The following is a 19,865-nucleotide window of genomic DNA, read 5'->3' as shown; positions in this document are numbered from 1 at the left end:
AGCAAGCTTCAACTTTACCTTTTACTGGGAAATATGCAGTAATTTTTGGAAAGAAGCACGCACAGAAAAATGTCTTACCTAACATTACCATCTACCCTCTATCTCATTTATCATAGTGTTTGATTTTGTCAGAAAATGACAAGCAAATTGCCCCCTTTGTCCCTTGCTGCTCCATGTGGTTACTTCCTAAAGCTGCTTTTCTGCTCATACATGGCAGCACAGCTAAACTGATAAAGATCACTTGAAGCAGCAGCTGAAATTATTTCAAAATGAGGAAATGATGTCCTTAATCTATCGAGAAAGACCTAGTCAAGATAATTGCAAAATCATTCACTGAGGTTCAAAAAAGCAACTACACAAATATAGCATGGGGACACACAGCTTCACTACCTGAATAGGAATAGGAATAACTGAGTAAATAATAAGTTCACGAATGGGAATAACTGAGTAAATAATAAGTTCACTTTGTATGAGTCAGGGTATAATCATAAAAGTACAGCCACTTTGACGATTGTGTGAATAAGAAACGTATATTAGGCATTAGATATTATGTACATATTGGAAGAGTTGAAGAAGTGAAGGCCGAAAGGGGGGTTAGGTTGATAAGGAAAATAATCACTACCTCGTCTATCTGAAACACTGTGGTAAGTGGATAAGTTGAAAGTTGTAGGGAAATCTTGGAAGCCAGGCACATCTAGGAAGAGAAATGGAATGGTAGTGGGACTCATGGAGATGGCACAGAGCTAATGCTTCTGTGTGCCCCATGCCTTTGCTAATCTGCAGCTATCCATCTGCTGATATGATAGGTGTCATTGCTCTTCAGCAGGAACAGCAGCTGGGGGGAAAAGGAAGATAGGGAGAGAAGAAAAAGGAGGAGAGGCTTGTACTTTCCAAGCAGCTCTCCGTCTGCTTGTCATATATCTAACTGTGATGACCATCAAAGAATAACACCTTGTTTTACTTTTGCCTTTCAAAGCTCATACAATTTCCTCTTTTGCACATCTGAAACACAGGGCTATATAGAGAAAGTGATTGAAAAAAATGTAGCACCGAGCCTTAACATAGTCAACAACAGCATAATCTTGTACACATTTATTTTTCTAAGTTATATTTTTGGAATAATATTCTTTGTAATAATTATGAATTAAAAAAGCAACCAGGAAAAAAAAGATCAAAATGAAAGGATCAATGTCTCTTCCACAATAGTACACAGATTTTTAGACATTTGTTGCTTCTGAAATTATCTCTATGCCTTCAATATTTTCCTCCTCCCTTCCCTACAGATGAATAGTTTTGTTTTCTATCAGATTAACTGTAATGGCTATTTTATGTATCAACTTGGCTAATCCACGAAGCCCAGATATTTGGTCAAACATTATCCAGATGTCACTGTGAAGGTGTTTTTGCAATGAGATGAGCATTAAATATAGTGTCCTTGAATGAAGCAGATTACCCTCCATAATAATTACCCTCCATAATAATCTAATCAGATGAAAGCCTTAATAAGAGAAAGACTGACCTCCCCTACACAGTAGGAATCCTGCCAGCAGACTACCTTTGGACTTGAAATGCAACTTTCTAGATCTCCACACTGCCAGTCTACACTGCAGATTTTGAGCTTATCAAACCTCCACAATTGTGTGTGCCAATTATTTACAATGACTCTTTCTCTCTCTCTCTCTCTCTCTCTCTCTCTATATATATATATATATATATATATATATATAAAATACACATATTATAATGGTTCTGTTTCTCTGAAAACTCTAACATTCCTTATTCTAAACTCCTTATAAATCATTGTCACTCATTTCATACTTCTTTGACAATCAAACCTCAGCCGTGAATGTGACAAAAGTCTACATATCTGCATTGTCCAATAGGAGAACCAGTAGTCCCATGTGGTTCTTTAAATTTAAATCTAAATAATTTAAAATTAATAAAATTAGAAATTTACTCACACTTACTGTATTTCAAGAGACCAGTTGTTATTTGTGACTAGTGGCTGGAACATTAAACTGCACACATTATAGTGCATTTCCATTATTGTAGAATGTTTTATTTGACAGTACTACTATTCTAAGTCAACTTCTCTCTGCTATTCCCCCGCAGAAATCTCAGTTAACGAGATGATTTGTCTTCTCCAAAAATATTGCAGGTGACCAGCGTCCATCTTAGAAAACTTTGATACAGTAGCCACAGGAAGCTCAGATAGTAAGAGATTAACCAGCATCTTGCAGTTAGCAAACACCAAGTGACTGACAGATTTCAACAGTCTCTCATTACTCATAAGTGAGCAGGGACACACTCAGGTTCATGGGCTTCTAAGCCTTTTTTTGTGATCTCTAATATGTGCAAATATCATCCATCCCCAAAATAGTGTCACACCCTATAATGTATAAGATGCTGTGATATATACATCCTATGATGTATAACAAGCAGTCCTTACTTCAACATAAGGAACAGAGATCAGTTAATGAGATATAATGCTGGAAATACATTTATATTCTCCCCTAAAACATGAGACACTTTTATTTACTTGGAGAGAGAAAAAATGTGACTTATAGTGCATGTTTTGTCAATTCATGGGCATTCTTTCAAAGAGGTAATCTCCAATTGCAAGTGGAAAACTCATTTTAATTTTTAATAATTGCCTGCTCCCTGACTTGGAGGGAATAATTCAGCCTTTTGCTCCAAGGATCTTTTCATCATTATCATTTCAACAGCAGATACTAAATTAGGAGAAATTTAAGATTAAGTAAAGGAGACAAACTCACAAACAAATCAGAAAATAACCCATTTTGTGGCATTTTAAAATTATTTTATTCTTCTTTTTTCTTTCCCACCCTCATTTTATTGGTACTCAAGGATTTTGTTTTGTTTTGTTTTCATTAGCCAGCACTGGCTTAATGCAAAAGAAGCAACACTTATAGAAGGGCAAAGTTGTGACCTGACAATTCTACTTATAAAGAGGAGTCTATGTCAGCTGCTGTCTTTGATTAACCTGCCTGTCTGTAGTCATTTAGACCAAACAGTCGCAACAATCGAAACCAAAGGGTTACCATCTCAAAAATCTGAGGATAAACAAGTGGGAGTGGTGGGAACTACAGAAATCTAAAGAACACATGATCCATGGACAGAGCTGCCACATAGCTCTAACCACTCAGTGAAGGAATGAAAGTCCAGCATTGCTAGGTTTTTATATTTTTAAAAGGTATCTTAAAATATGATTACATGAATACTGCCATCCTATAAATGTTGGCAAATAATGTAAAATTTGAAAAAACAGTCTAATAAAGTATTTTTGCTCTAACTTAGATCAAAAGGCATTAGCTTCTGATTTTAGGAGCCATAAACCTCCTTGAAAATGAGATATTACTTCTGCTTCCTTTACTTTTCATCACATACTCCACTTCTGTGTGGGCATAAATTAGGCCTTTAATAAAGGTTGACTCACTTGACAAGTCAGGAGTTGACATCTCTTATCCTGGAAAAGGTCAAAGTCATTGCAGTCACTGATGGAAATGAAAAACAGCTATTGTGATTCCAGATCAATAGATCTCAACGGGGAGCCACTTTGGCAATATCTGAAAAATTTTTGTTTGTTGCAACTTGGTGGGAGTTGCCATTGGCATCTAATAGGTAGAGGCCAGGGATGCTGTTAAACATCCTGCAATGGACAGGATACCTCTCTCCATCCCCATAAGAAGGGATTATTAGACCCAAGATGTCAATAATGCTAACATTAGAATCCCTTCTTTAGATGCAGTCTTTGCATGCTAGATCTATTAGTGCTTGTCTACCCCTGCCATTGGTGATCTGGACACTGACGGGTAGATACATTTTCCCACTCTCTAATATTAAGGTGTGCCCTTCTCCACATCCTTATTACAATATTCAGGATCTGCTTGTCTAGGCCCATACTGCAAAGGGTCTAGATCTTTTGAATTTCCAGAGGCAGTGGTCCATAAAAACTGAAAGACATCAGATCGGTAGAAATTCAAGTCTAAAAAGTCCAAGTGTTGGTGAGAATGAGGGTAATTAAGGATTTAAATTTTGTTTTGCTTTAAGAGTTAGTGTTTAGAGCAGTTTTAAGTTCACAGCAAAGTTGAAAGGAAGGTACAGAGATTTTCCATATAACCCTGACCCCACACAGGCTGAGCCTCTCCCATTATCAACACCTCCCAGCAGAATAGTACATTTGTAATTAAGGTTTTTTCATACCTACTGCTGAAGTATTAATTTGGAAATCCAGAAAAGAGGTCAATCTATTCATATTTATTTCAATTTTAAATATACAGCCTTTCAATTTAGTAACTCCATTTCTTGCACTGTTCTTTAGAATAGAAATTGGATAAACATGTGCCAATCAGCCCATCTGTTGTTATAAAGAAAGGTTTGGCCAGGCACAGTGGCTCACGCCTATAATCCCAGCACTTTCGGAGGCCAACGGGGATGGATCACCTGAGGTCAGGCGTTCCAGAGACCACCCTGGCAAACATGAGGTGAAACCCCATCTCTACTAAAAATACAAAAATTAGCTGGGCATGGTGGTGTGTGCCTGTAATCCCAACTACTAAGGAGACTGATGCAAGAGGATTCCTTGAGCCCAGGAGTTCAAGGCTGCAGTTGCACCACTGCACTCCAGCCTAAGTGACAGAGACTCCATCTTTATTAAACAAAGAAACAGGCCAGGTGCGGTGGCTCAGGCCTATAATCCCAGCACTTTTGGAGGCCAAGGGAGATGGATCACCTGAGGTCAGGCATTCGAGACCACCCTGATCAACATTGTGAAACCCAATTTCTTCTAAAAATACAAAAATTAGCTGGGCATTGTGGCAGGCGCCTGTAATCCCAGCTACTCAGGAAGCTGAGGCAGGAGAATTGTTTGAACCCAGGAGGCAGAAGTTGCAGTGAACCAAGATCATGCCACTGCACTATAGCCTGGGTGACAGAGTGAGACTTTGTCTAAAAAAAAAAAAAAAAAAAAAAAGTTTTATTAGAACATAGAAAAACCCATTCATTTGTATATTGTCCATGGCTGCTTTTGCATTACAACAGCAGAACTGAATAGTTGAAACAGACACAATATGACCTATAAAGTCTCAATTACCTAATATCTGGCCTTTTACAAAGAGAGAAAAAGAAATCCTGACCCCTGCTCTACAGATATAACTTTCAAAATGTGTTCCTCGAGCAAGCAAAACCAGCATCACATGAACATTTGTTAGGCAAATGTTACGTCCCACACTAGACCTATCAAATCACAAACTGTGGGAGTGGAAGCCAGTAAATCTGTATTTTAACTAGCAATACCAAGGGATTTTGATGCCTACAAAAACTTGAGGAGCAATGATCAAGAGAAGTAGTTTCAAAGACTTACTGTGCATTAGAATCACTTGGAGACAAATATTAAAAATGCAGATGCAGGATCCTATCTCTAAAGATTCTGAGCTCATCAGGGCCTAATGAACCCCTAGATATTCAGGGTTGCTTTTTGGGTTCTTTAGTAGAGAATCAAGTGCTGACCTGCTAGTGGACTCATGACTATGGTCCATACCTGCATATGTGAAGGTTTACAGAAACATTGGGTGTGGAAAACAGCTACTTCAGGGTTGATGTCCTAATTTTTAAAAGTAAAAATACCAAGTTCACGTTTTCACTGGGCCTTTTTCCTCAAGAGAGCTCTGCAAACTCTCAGATCATATACAGTTGTATGTGAGAAAGCATAAAGAATCTCAGAGTAGGTAACTTTTGTATCATTTCTTTGCTCTGGGTCTATTTCTGGCAAAAGGGCATTTCATACATGCTTTCACAGGAAAGGAAAATTGCCTTTCCATGATTTTTGGAGTTTTCCTTTTTTAAGATCCTTGTCTCCTCAATGAAAAAAAGGTAAGTAAGAGGTTTTAACATTCTTATCCATTGCCCTTTGGTGATACACATTTAGGATTGCTATGTTCTCTGTGTCCAGTAATTTCTTTTTCTCTGAAGTGCACTATATGTGATATCAATATAGCCACACTGTATTTTTTAATTAATTAAGATTTGCATGGTTTTTTTTTCATTTCTTTTACTGTCAACTTAGGTCATTATTTTTGAAATAGTTTTCCCATAAGCGGTATATAGTTGGATCATCCTTTTTAATTTATTCTATAATTTCTGTCTTTTAATTGATGTATTTATACTATGTTTATTTAAAGTAAAGACAGGGAAGTCCTAGCCAGAACAACTGGGCAAGAGAAAGAAATAAAAGGCATCCAAATAGGAAAAGAAGTAAAATTCTCTCTCTATGCCGACAGTATGTTTCTGTACCTAAAAATCCCTGAAAACACCATCAAAAGGCTACTAGAAGTAATACATGATTTTTTAAGATTTCAGCATACAAAATAAACTTACAAAAATCAGTAACATTTCTATACACCAATAATTTCCAGGCTGAGAGTCAAATCAATAACACAATCCTATTTACAATAGCCACATAAAAAATGAAATACCTAGGAATACAGCTAAAAATGAGGTAAAAAAAAAATCTCTACAAGAACTACAAAACACTGCTGAAATAAATCAGAGACCACACAAATAAAAGGAAAAATATTCCATGCTCACAGATTGAAAGAATCAATATCCTTAAAATGGCCATACAGCCCAAAGAAATTTATAGATTCAATGCTATTCCTATCAAACTACCAAAGTCATTCTTCACAGAATTAGAAAAAAACTATTTAAAAATTCATATGAAACCAAGAAATAGCCTGAATAGACAAAGTAATCCCGATCAAAATGAACAAAGCCAGAGTCATACTACCTAACTTCAAACTGTATTATAGGCTACAGTAACCAGCACTGTCCTGGTACAAAAACAGATACACAGACAAATGTAACAGAATAGAAAACTCAGAAGTAAAGCCATACCCTAGTAACCATCTGATCTTCAACAAGGTCAGGAAAAGTAGGCGATGGGCAAAGGACTCCCTATTCCATACATGGCATTGAGATAACTGGCTAGCCACACGCAGCAGAATAAAACTGAACCCTTATTTCCACCATATACAAAAATTAACTCAAGATGGATTAAATATTTAAATATAAGACCTCAAATTGTGAAAATCCTAGAAGAAAATCTAGAAAATATTCTTCTCAACACCAGCCTTTGCAAAGAATTTTTGCAAGTCCCCAAAGCAATTGCAACAAAAACATAAATTGACATGTGGGACTTAATAAAAGTAAAGGCTTCTGCATAGAAGAAACTATAAACAGTGTAAACAGACAACCTTCCAGAATGGGAGAAAATATTCATAAACTAGGCATCCAACAAAGGTCTAAAATCCAGACTCTGTAAGAAACTTAAAGAAGACATATACATAGCCAACAAACATATGAAAAAGTGCTCATCACTAATCATCAGATAAATGAAAATCAAAACAACGAGATACCATTTCACACCAGTCAGAAGGGCTATTATTATAAAGACAAAGAAAGAAAAAAAAAAAACAGATGCTGGTAAAGCTGTAGAGGAAAGGGAATGCTTATAGACTATTGGTGGTAATAAAATTTAGTTCAACCACTGTGGACAGCAGTTTGGAGATTTCTCAAAGAACTTAATACAGAGTTACACTCTGACCCAGCAATCCCATTACTATTACCCAAGGGAAAACAGATCATTATACCAAAAAGACACATGTACTCATATGTTCATTACCATACTATTCATAATAGCAAGAACATAGATTCAATCTAGTCCATCAGTGGTTGACTGGATAAAGAAAATGTGGTATAATTATACCATGGAATATTGCACAGCCATAATAAAGAATAAAATCATGTCCTTTATAGCAACATGGTTGGAGCTGGAGGCTATAATTCTAGTGAACAAATGCAAGAACAGAAAAGAAAATACCACATATTCTCATCTATAAGTGGGAGCTAAATATCCAGCACACATGGACATAAACGTGGGAACAATAGACAATGTGGACCAATAGAGTGGGGAAGGAGGAGGGAATGCGTTGAATAACTACCTACTGGGCTCTGTGCTCACTGCCTGGCTGCAATCTACCCATATAACAAACCTATACATGTATTCTTCTATCTAAAGGAAAGTTGAAATTTTAAAAAAGACAAAGACAGATATATTAGGGTTAAGTTGTTAAGTCTTCCATTTTATTGTTTTATATTTGTTTGCTCTGTTTCTCATTCCTTTGCCTCTGTTTATTTCTTTCTCTCTCTTTGGTTACTTGATTTTTAAATCTTCATTTTAATTTATTGATGGTATTTCAAGCATAAAAATTTGTATAGTTTCCTTAATGGTTGATCCAGTTATGACACTGTCCACAGTCTACTCTTACCACTGAAGTGTTGTAACCCCTCTTATTATACTTTAAGTTCTGGAGTACATGTGCAGAATGTGCAGGTTTGTTACATAGGTATACATGTTCGATGGTGGTTTGCTGCACCCATCAACCCATCATCTCCATTAGGTATTTCTTCTAATGCTATCCCGTCCCTAACTCCCCACCCCCTTACAGGCCCCGGGGTATGATGTTCCACTTCCTGGGTCCACGTGTTCTCATTGTTCAACTCCCACTTATAAATGAGAACATGGGGTGTTTGATTTTATGTTCTAGTGTTAGTTGGCTGAGACTGATGGTTTCCAGCTTCACATATGTCCCTGAAAAGGACATGAACTCATCCTTTTTTATGGCTGCATAGTATTCCATGGTGTATATGTGCCTCATTTTCTTTATCCAGTCTATCATTGATGGGCATTGGAGTTGGTTCCAAGTCTTTGCTATTGTGAATAGTGCCACAATAAACATACATGTAGATATGTCTTTGTAGTAGCATGATTTATAATCCTTTGGTTATCTACCCAGTAATGGGATGCTGGGTCAAATGGTATTTCTAGTTCTAGATACTCGCGGAATTACCACACTGTCTTCCACAATGGTTGAACTAATTTACACTCACACCAACAGTGTAAAAGCGTTTCTATTTCTCCACAACCTCTCCAGCATCTGTTGTTTCCTGACTTTGTAATGATCAGCATTCTAACTGGTGTGAGATCGCATCTCATTGTAGTTTTGATTTGCATTTCTCTAATGACCAGTGATGATGAGCTTTTTTTCATGTTTGTTGGCTGAATAAACGTCTTTTTATTATTATTATACGTTAAGTTTTAGGGTACATGTGCACAATGTGCAGGTTTGTTACATATGTATCCATGTGCCATGTTGGTGTGCTGCACCCATTAACTCCTCATTTAGCATTAGGTATATCTTCTAATGCTGTCCCTCCCCCCTCCCCCCACCCCACAACAGTCACCAGAGTGTGATATTCCCCTTCCTGTGTCCATGTGTTCTCATTGTTCAATTCCCACCTATGAGTGAGAACATGCAGTGTTTGGTTTTTTGTCCTTGCGATAGTTTACTGAGAATGATGGTTTCCAGTTTCATCCATGTCCCTACAAAAGACATGAACTCATCCTTTTTTATGGCTGCATAGTATTCCATGGTGTATATGTGCCACATTTTCTTAATCCAGTCTATCCTTGTTGGACATTTGAGTTGGTTCCAAGTCTTTGCTATTGTGAATAGTGCCACAATAAACATACATGTGCATGTGTCTTTATAGCAGCATGATTTCTAGTCCTTTGGGTATATACCCAGTAATGGGATGGCTGGGTCAAATGGTATTTCTAGTTCTAGATCCCTGAGGAATCGCCACACTGACTTCCACAATGGTTGAACTAGTTTACAGTCCTACCAACAGTGTAAAAGTGTTCCTATTTCTCCACATCCTCTCCAGCACCTGTTGTTTCCTGACTTTTTAATGATGGCCATTCTAACTGGTGTGAGATGGTATCTCATTGTGGTTTTGATTTGCATTTCTCTGATGGCCAGTGATGATGAGCATTTTTTCGTGTGTTTTTTGGCTGCATAAATATCTTCTTTGAGAAGTGTCTGTTCATGTCCTTTGCCCACTTTTTGATGGGGTTGTTTTGTTCTTGTAAATTTGTTTTGAGTTCATTGTAGATTCTGGATATTAGCCCTTTGTCAGATGAATAGGTTGCGAAAATTTTCTCCCATTTTGTAGGTTGCCTGTTCACTCTGATGGTAGTTTCTTTTGCTGTGCAGAAGCTCTTTTGTTCAATTAGATCCCATTTGTCAATTTTGGCTTTTGTTGCCATTGCTTTTGGTGTTTTAGTCATGAAGTCCTTGCCCATGCCTATGTCCTGAATGGTATTGCGTAGGTTTTCTTCTAGGGTTTTTATGGTTTTAGGTCTAACATGTAAGTCTTTAATCCATCTTGAATTAATTTTTGTATAAGTTGTAAGGAAGGGATCCAGTTTCAGCTTTCTACATATGGCTAGCCTGTTTTCCCAGCACCATTTATTAAATAGGGAATCCTTTTCCCACTGCTTGTTTTTGTCAGGTTTGTCAAAGATCAGATAGTTGTAGATATGCAGCATTATTTCTGAGGGCTCTGTTCTGTTCCATTGATCTACCTCTCTGTTGTGGTACCAGTACCATGCTGTTTTGGTTACTGTAGCCTTGTAGTACAGTTTGAAGTCAGGTGGCAAGATGCCTCCAGCTTTGTTCTTTTGGCTTAGTATTGACTTGGCGATGCGGGCTCTTTTTTGGTTCCATATGAACTTTAAAGTAGTTTTTTCCAATTCTGTGAAGAAAATCATTGGTAGCTTGATGGGGATGGCATTGAATCTATAAATTACCTTGGGCAGTATGGCCATTTTCATGATATTGATTCTTCCAACCCATGAGCATGGAAGGTTCTTCCATTTGTTTGTATCCTCTTTTATTTCATTGAGCGGTGGTTTGTAGTTCTCCTTGAAGAGGTCCTTCTTTTGAGAAGTATCTGTTCATATCCTTTGCCCACTTTTTGATGGGGTTGTTTTTTTCTTGGAAATTTGTTTAAGTTCTTTGTACATTCTGGATATTAGCTCTTTGTCAGATGGATAGATTGCAGAAATTTTCTCCCATTCTGTAGGTTGCCTATTCACACTGATGATAGTTTCCTTTGCTGCACAGAAGCTCTTTAGTTTAATTAGATCCCATTTGTCAAGTTTGGCTTTTGTTGCCATTGCTTTTTGTGTTTTAGTCTTGAAGTCTTTGCCCCAGCCTATGTCCCGAATGGTATTGCCTAGGTTTTCTCCTAGGGTTTTTAACAATTCAGGTTTTATGTTTAAGTCTTTAATCCATCTTGAGTTTATTTTTGTATAAGGTATAAGGAAGGGGTCCAGTTTCAGTTTTCTGCGTATGGCTAATCAGCTTTCCCAACACCACTGATTAAATAAGGAATCCTTTCCCCATTGCTTGTTTTTGTCAGGTTCATCGAAGATCAGATGGTTATAGATGCGTAGTGTAATTTCTGAGGCCTCTCTTCTGTTGCATTGGTCTATATATCTGTTTTGGTACCAGTATCATGCTGATTTGGTTACTGTAGCCTTGTAGTATAGTTTGAAGTCAGGCATTGTGATGCCTACAGCTTTGTTCTTCTTTCTTAAGATTGTCTCGGCAATACAGGCTCTTTTTTGGTTCCATGTGAAATTTAAAGTAGTTTTTTTCTAATTCTGTTAAGATAGTCAATGGTAGCTTGATGGAGATAGCATTGAGTCTATAAATTACTTTTTTCAGGATACTGATTCTTCCTATCCATGAGCATGGAATGTTTTTCCATTTGTGTCCTCTCTTATTTCCTTGAGCAGTGGTTTGTAGTACTCCTTGAAGAGGTCCTTCACTCCCTTTTAAGCTGTATTCCTAGGTATTCTCTTTGTAGAAACTGTGAATGAGAGTTCACTTATTATTTGGCTGTTTGTCTATTACTGGTATATAGTGATGCTTGTGATTTTTGCACACTGATTTTGTATCCTGAGACTGTACTGAAGTTGCTTATCAGGTTAAAGAGATTTTGGGCTGAGAAGATGGGGTTTTCTAAATATACAGTCATGTAATCTGCAAACAGACAATTTGACTTCCTCCCTTCGTATTTGAATACCCTTTATTTCTTTCTTGCTCCTGATTGCCCTGGCCAGAACTTCCAATACTATGTTGAATAGGTGTGGTGAGAGAGGGCATCCTTGTCTTGTGCCAGTTTTTAAAGGGAATGCTTCCAGTTTTTGCCCATTCAGTATGATATTGGCTGTGGGTGTGTCATAAATAGCTCTTTTTATTTTGAGATACATTCCATCAATACCTAGTTTATTGACAGTTTTTAGCATGAAGTGGTAACCCCTCTTTCATTTAATTGCCTTGACTGTCCCAACTTTTAAAATGTAATTGTCATAGGTATTACCTTCACATACATCAAATACCTCATCAAATGATATTACAACATTCTCTTCAGCCACAAAATATGACTTAAGAAAATCACTAGGAAATGAATATTCTATTATATTTACACCTATTTTCACCTTTTTTCTTTCTAAATTTTCAAGCCTTCATTCCCATTATGTTTTGAGGTTTCTTTAGCCATTCTTTTAGGATATTTCTGCAGTGACAAAATCCATTACTTTACTGCCATCCCAGAATGTCTCTATTTCCACTTATTCTTAAAGATATTTTCATTGAATATTGAATTTGTAGTTGACAGGTTTTTTTTAAGACTTGAAAAATGATGACAGGGTAGGTAACAAGCCTCTTTAGCTCATAGGTTTTCAGAGTGAGAGAAACTGTACTCAATATGCTTTACCTGAGGACATATATTCAAAGAGCCTCACAGACATATTTTGCCTGATTTTGATGAGATTTTAGACATGGAGCTTATACCCTAGTGGGATAAGGCTTTGAGTATCTTTATACAGGTGAGTATATTTTACATGTAAAAGGAATATGAATTAGCTTAGCCCGAGAATAGATTGTGTCAACTCACATGTCCCAAAGATAGCTTCAAAAATATGCTTTTCTACAATGTGATCTTCTCAGTCCATGCGTAAGAAGTGTTTGTTTCTGTATTCAACCAAATATGTGTAGGCCTCCGACTGCTTTGACTAAATAAATTAAGTTTAATTTTAAAATGGTAGAGATTATTATGTACAAATTTTGAGCTTACCCCTTGCCTTGCTCAGCAGTTTCTGTCTGGGGCTATGGGAAAGCATCTGCCATATTATAAGTGTAAATATTCTGGGACCAATGCACTGTGAGAAGTTGCAGGTATGTGAAGAACCCTTTTAGAATGAGACAACATGAAGAGAGAGAAAGACAGAGACATACAGAGATGGAGAGGGGGATACATCATGGAATAGAGTAGCTCAACTTCTAGATATACGCCAAGGAGAACCACTGAGTTTGTACACAGACTGTCAGGGATGATAATAATTTGCTATTTCAGTTTTGGAGTGTTTTTAAAATATAACAATAGATAGCCACATCAAAAGGAAAGAGTATGTTATAAAACCCTCCCAGTTGCTTCTAATTAGCATCTGTTGCCTATTCTTCTTTTAATACTAATTTATCATAGATTTAAACTATTATATTTTAAAATCTGATGGGCCTATTATATTCACCACATGAACTGCTGTTCATCTCATGCCCATAAATGAATAAACCGGTGATCAGCAAATCAGTAGACTGCATTTGTAAAACTCTATCCACCTTCATGAAAACTCTCAGAGTATCAGTTAGCCATAGGGATACAAGAGTAATCACATACATATTTTATCACTTTGTCAAGTTCAACAAATACTATTGGGATGTGCTAATGGCCTTTCATAAAGACAGAAACCATCATGAACTTTCAAACTTATAAATTCAAAGATTAAGCAATTATATATTAGGAGGCTGGTTGTACTTGTTTCTAGAGATTTAAAGGATTAATGAGACACAGTGTTTCCTATTCTCGTTGAACTCACAATGTACTGATAAGGCTGCAAGAAAAGTGTGAGCGAATTACTAAGAGTACCTGAGGCCAACCATGACATGAGATTCAGAATATTTGACATGGAGAGCTTACTGCATTTATTAGCACATTTAAAGTTCATAACTGTGCTGTGGATATCATACTATAATTATGCTTTCTTCAGCTGTGGAGGCTATGAGCCGACACTCAGACTTTTGAATATGTTACCCAAGGACCAACTGTTAATAAGTGGTGAAGGCAATATTCAAAACAGACCGTTCAAATTTCAGAGCTGATGCTCTTCCAAAAACTGTTTATTTTTAATATGGTGGTGGTGGTAGATGGGCATTAACTTTCACTTGAAATTCAGCCAGTGACTTTAAACTCACACATTTTAAAGAACCACAGGACACACATATACATACATATACACATTAAACACACACACATGCATGTGAAACACACACACACACACAGGCAAATACAGCATACACCTCAAGTTTGAACCAAACTACAGCATTTTTCTGCAGAAATACAGTAATCCTCCCTTATCCTAAGTTTTGCTTTCTGTGGTTTCATTTACCCACAATCAAGTGTGGTCTGAAAATATTAAATGGAAAATTCCAGAAATAAACAATATATGAGTGTTAAAGTATGTGTCATTCTGTGTAATGTGATGAAATTTTGTACCATCCTTCTCAATCCTGTCAGAGACGTGCATCATTCCTTTTGTCCAGCCTTCCCACACTGTCCATCCAACTTGCCCATTAGTCACTTAGAAGTCATTTTGGCTATCAAATGGTATTACAATGCTTGTATTCTAGTAGCCCTTATTTTACTTAACATGTCCTCAGAGCACAAGACTAGTGATGGTGACAATTTAGATATGCCAAAAGGAAGCCACAAGGTGCTTCCTCTAAGTGAATAGGTGAAAGTTTTTGACTTAATAAGAAAAGAAAAATAGTCATATACCGAGGTTGCTAAGATATGCAGTAAGAGCAAATCTGTCCTCGGTGGCAACTCTGCAGGGCATATGATAAATTCAAGCATAGGCATTTTATTATGTGACGTCATCAGCATAAGAAGGGCGAGTACAGTACAATGAGAGATTTTGAAAGAGAGAGACTGTATTCATATGACTTCCATTATAGTATATTGTTATAATAGTTCAATTTTATTAGTTATTAATCTTTTACTGTGCCTAATTTATAAGTTAAATTTTATAATAACTATGTATGTCTAGGCAAAAACATAGTATATATAGGATTTGGTACTAACTATGGTTTAAGACATCCACTGAGGTCTTGGAACGTATCCGTTTTAAATAAAGGGAGAATATTTATTTGTTTTGGTGCCTAATTCTGGACTTTGAGCTTAAAAGAAGCAAACTCTACTGTTACTGTCACTTCTGCATTGAACAGGGGAGAAGAGAGGACTAACAAAAAAGAACAAATCAACTGTGTCACTCTTCAAATTTGGAAACAGAATCATGCACCTTTTTATGTTTTTTGAGATGGAATTTCACTCTTGATGCCTAAGCTGGAGTGCAATGGTGCAATCTTGGCTCACCACAACCTCTGCCTCCCAGATTCAAATGATTTTCCTGCCTCAGCCTCCCAAGTAGCTGCAATTACAGGTGTGCGCCACCATGTCCAGCTAATTCTGTATTTTTAGTAGAGATGGGGTTTCTCCACGTTGGTCAGGCTGGTCTCAAACTCCCGACCTCAGGTGATCCACCCACCTCAGCCTCCCAAAGCGCTGGGATTACAGGCATGAGCCCCTGTGCCCAGCCAGAATAATGCACCTCTTATGAAAGACTTCTACAGTTTAGAAAGTAACCTAAGTTATATGGAGAGTGAATGATTCCTGACAGTCCTGTAGTTCATTAGAGGATTTTTCTGTTACTTACCTAAGCTGGTGAATAGGGAATATTGAATGATGATAGTGTCAGCTGAGTTCCTTTTACCAAGGTCAGGGTGATGGATTTTTGGACTTGGGCTGTCTGGGAATGATCCATAGATCAGGGGGAATGTGTAATTAACATTGATACTTCCAGAGTTCCAGCCATTCACCAGAGATTACCTTGAACTTAGTGATTTCTTCCCCCTAAGAGAAAAACCACCTTTTACAAGGAATAAGCATTTTGCTCTTTTCTAGTGATAGGGGCATATAAGCGCTTGGGTCCCTGAGAAGAACAAAATAAACAACAGGCTAGTAGGGGAAAGGGGGAAAGAAAAAGGCTGGTCAGCTGTGCCTCCTTGGGGATGTCAATTTTCTATGTCTTAACTCAATTGTAAAATGAAGATGGTAGATGGCATTAATTCATGCAATGTTGTTTAGGGATTATGATATGTCCAAATCTGGGCTTAATATTGAAGATATAAAGGTTAAAAAAGCCCACATATGACCTTTGCCTTTGTGGAGGTGACAGTGGGGGAGATGAACATCAATCAACAAACCCGAGAAGATTGCTATATTTTGGGTTCCTAAATAAGCAGGCTCTGAGATGGAGGTTAGTTTGCAGGTTTGTCTTGTGACCACTACTTGTAGGAAGGAATGAAGGATAGGAAGCAGATTGAACAAAAGTTGGACTGTGTTATTGTATTAGTCCAGTCTCACACTGGCATAAAGAACTGCCCGAGACTGGGTAACTTATAAAGGAAAGAGATTTAATTGACTCACAGTTCTGCATGGCTGGGGAGGCCTCAGGAAACTTACAATCATGGTGGAAGGCAAGGGGAAGCAAGGCACCTTCTTCACAAGGTGGCAGGAGGGAGAATGAACGCAGGAGGATCTACAAACACTTATAAAAACATCAGATCTTGTGAGAACTCACTCATTACCATGAGAACAGCATGTGGGTAACTGCCCCCATGATTCAATTACTTCCACCTCATCTCTCCCTTAACAGGGGGGCTTATGGGGATTACCATTCAAGATCAGATTTTGGGTGGAGACACAGCCAAACCATATCAGTTATCAACAAAGGTTGTTGAGTATCAACAAGACCTCAGTCATCCTTATGAAGAAGTCTGGTCTGAGATGGCCTTCAGAGTTTTTCCGAGTTGGGCCGTGTAGTCTGGACTTTCTATCCCAGTTATTAGGTGCAGGCTGTACCAGTTAGCAAAGTGGTTCTCTTCAGTCAAAGTATATACCAATATGGCTGATATTTGAGGGATATCAGGGAGTAACTTTAGTCCTGAAGGAAGATCTGAGCAGTTCATCTGAGTCTATGAATAGATGTGCAATTATGAACTGTGATAGGCACTATGAAGAAGGATTATCTACCACAATGGATGTGGATAGCCAGAGGATCTGACCTAGTGTGAGAAGTCAAGGAAGTCTTTCCTGAGGAAGTCATAATTAAGTCAAGATTTGAAAAAACCTAATGCACTTCAGGGACCAAAGAGAAAGAAAAAAATATTTAGAAGACAGAGAGTCTAGAATGTGGAGAAAGTGAGCATGAAGTCGTTGGCAGAGGCGAGACCATACACGGCTTTGCAATCCAAGTTGAGAATTTCATTGTAGAAGTAGCAGGAAGTCACTGAAATATTTAGCATGGCAATAAGTGGGGTGGATGTTGTTGGGGGGAAGGTAAAATAATCAGATTTACAATTTACAAATATTGATCTGGCTGCTGAGTTGAGGAGTGGAATTCTGGAAGGCAGAGTTGTTCTCTACAACCTCCATCTAACGCTTTAAGTTTCTACAAGCTTTATTTCATTACTGACTTGAAAATGATCAGCTTGTCCCACAGAATCTAGATTTCAAGGTGTGTAATACGGCTCTTGGGATATTATAAATGATGACTAAACATTTTATATATATATCAACTAATAATTCTACACAACCCATGAGGTATGTACTATAAGGTCTCATTTCATGAATAAATATACACATTATGAAGTATCATTATTCCTATTTTATGGATGGATATATTGAGCCCTTAAAAGGTTATGTATGTCATCCAACTTTATGCAGCTAGTCAGTAATTCAAGCCCAGACAGCTTCGCACAGACTTCTTCAATCAGAGACAAAATAAAATAAAATTTACATACATGTATTAGCAAATTATCATATACTTAATCAAGATTAACTAAAAAGCAGGCATTATCTGTTAAATGACAATAAGACAAAACCTGTTCTTCAATGTAACAAATATTATGTATTGTATTTTAAATGTGATTTGCGGTATATTTTTAATGATGAACTCAATAAAATATATATTTTTTCAGCTAATATTCAAAATGCAAAACACATGTAATTTTAAGGGGTTTAGGGCTTATGTATTACTGTTGTATTATTTGGAATAAATATCTTCATCTACTATAGTAAACATATCACTAAATCATTCTGTTTTAACCTAATAAAAACGCATTTATAAACCATAAGCCCCAGTGACCATGTTTCTCATTGTTATATGCCTTTCCGGAGCCCAGAGACTAAGATGTCTTCCTTTATCAGGCTGTACCCTCCTTTATGATCCTCTGCTGCATTCTCTACACTTGTCCAACAGAAAGAGCAAGGAGGGAGTGAAGTCATGCAAGTGGCCAGCATCACTTTGTCCATTTGCCACTGACCGGAACTTAGTCCCATGGTCAGATCCAATGGAAAGGATTCTAAGAAACACATGATAACTGTTGGCCCAAAAAGATAAGAAATGGATGTTGATGCCTGTATAACACAGTTTTCCATGAATATAAAAGATACAAGTCAAAAAATTTGGGTAATGTGCACCTACATTAAAGCAATAATTTGGTTCCTAATCCTGTTTTATTTTTCTCTTGACACTCTTGGAGATACGGAGTTTAAAATTAACTTCTGTTTCAAAGTTTCATTTTGATATTTTTTAATGTATTCTCCAGAACAACCACTAAATCTGTGGTCCAAACTGTACCTAAAGTCCACAATGAAGAAATAACAGTTAAGAATTTGTCCATTATTTCATTCACAAAGCTGATTTTTTCCTTAATTTCAGTAGGATTTCTACTTTGCTTAAAGTCATGATCTAAAAATTGCTTAGAGTAAGTTTCTGGATATGTAATGAAAATGCACAGTTAAGAATTTGTCCATTATTCCATTCACAAAGCTGATTTTTTTCTTTGATTTCAGTAGGATTTCTACTTTGCTTAAAATCTTGATCTAAAAATTGTTTAGAATAAGTTCCTGGATATGTATGTAACAAAAATGCACTTATATGCTCCAAATCTAGGGTTCAGGAATTAACTACAATATTACCATTGGTAATGTGGACAAAGATGAAGACAATGATGATAATTAGTAATCATGAGCAGTAAGCCTGCAACAATTATTACAGATTCTTTAAAATTGTTTCAGGCTCTTCTAATACAGTTTTTCTAATCCCTACATTATTGTAAGATGTACAGTAATTAACTGTATGACTTAAAAAAATCGCCAAATATCTTCCACTCTGAACTACCTTTGGAGTCTCCTTTCTCAAGACAGTCATAAAGCATACTTGAGAGTGAACAGCGTGGTCCAGGGCTTTAAAGTCACCTAAGTGACAGCCAGTTAGTTGTAATCAGCACCGCACAGTCACAGTGTCCACAAGTTAACAAATGCATTTGTTTCTCAAATAGAACACATTGAGCAGAAACTGAACTACTTTTTCAAGTCTGAGCCTGAGTTGAGGTTTCAATCTGAGTTGACTATGATACGAATGAATGAAAATAAAAGTGGTATGAAGTGGAGGGTGGTTAGCTCTGACAACAGAAAACAATTCTTAATTCATGTCATTCAACAGTCTCTCCCAGTCCTAATTCTTTAACTCTCTGTGTCTTCCAGAGAAAGGAAGCACAAGATTTAGCCAGAATTCAGTGAGCATAAACTGTCTCCATGATGTTCAACAGTAAAACCTCTAAGAATAAAAACAGAAAGAGAAGGTGTCATCATCATGTTCATTATCATCATTATCACCTTCATCAAAGCAAACATTTATTGCTTGACTACTGTGTGCAGGGCAATGTACTAAAACTTTACATGTATTGATTTAA

This window comes from Symphalangus syndactylus, chromosome 2 (assembly GCF_028878055.3).
Source record: "Symphalangus syndactylus isolate Jambi chromosome 2, NHGRI_mSymSyn1-v2.1_pri, whole genome shotgun sequence".
Taxonomy (NCBI): domain Eukaryota; kingdom Metazoa; phylum Chordata; class Mammalia; order Primates; family Hylobatidae; genus Symphalangus; species Symphalangus syndactylus.
This window is presented reverse-complemented; position numbering follows the sequence as displayed.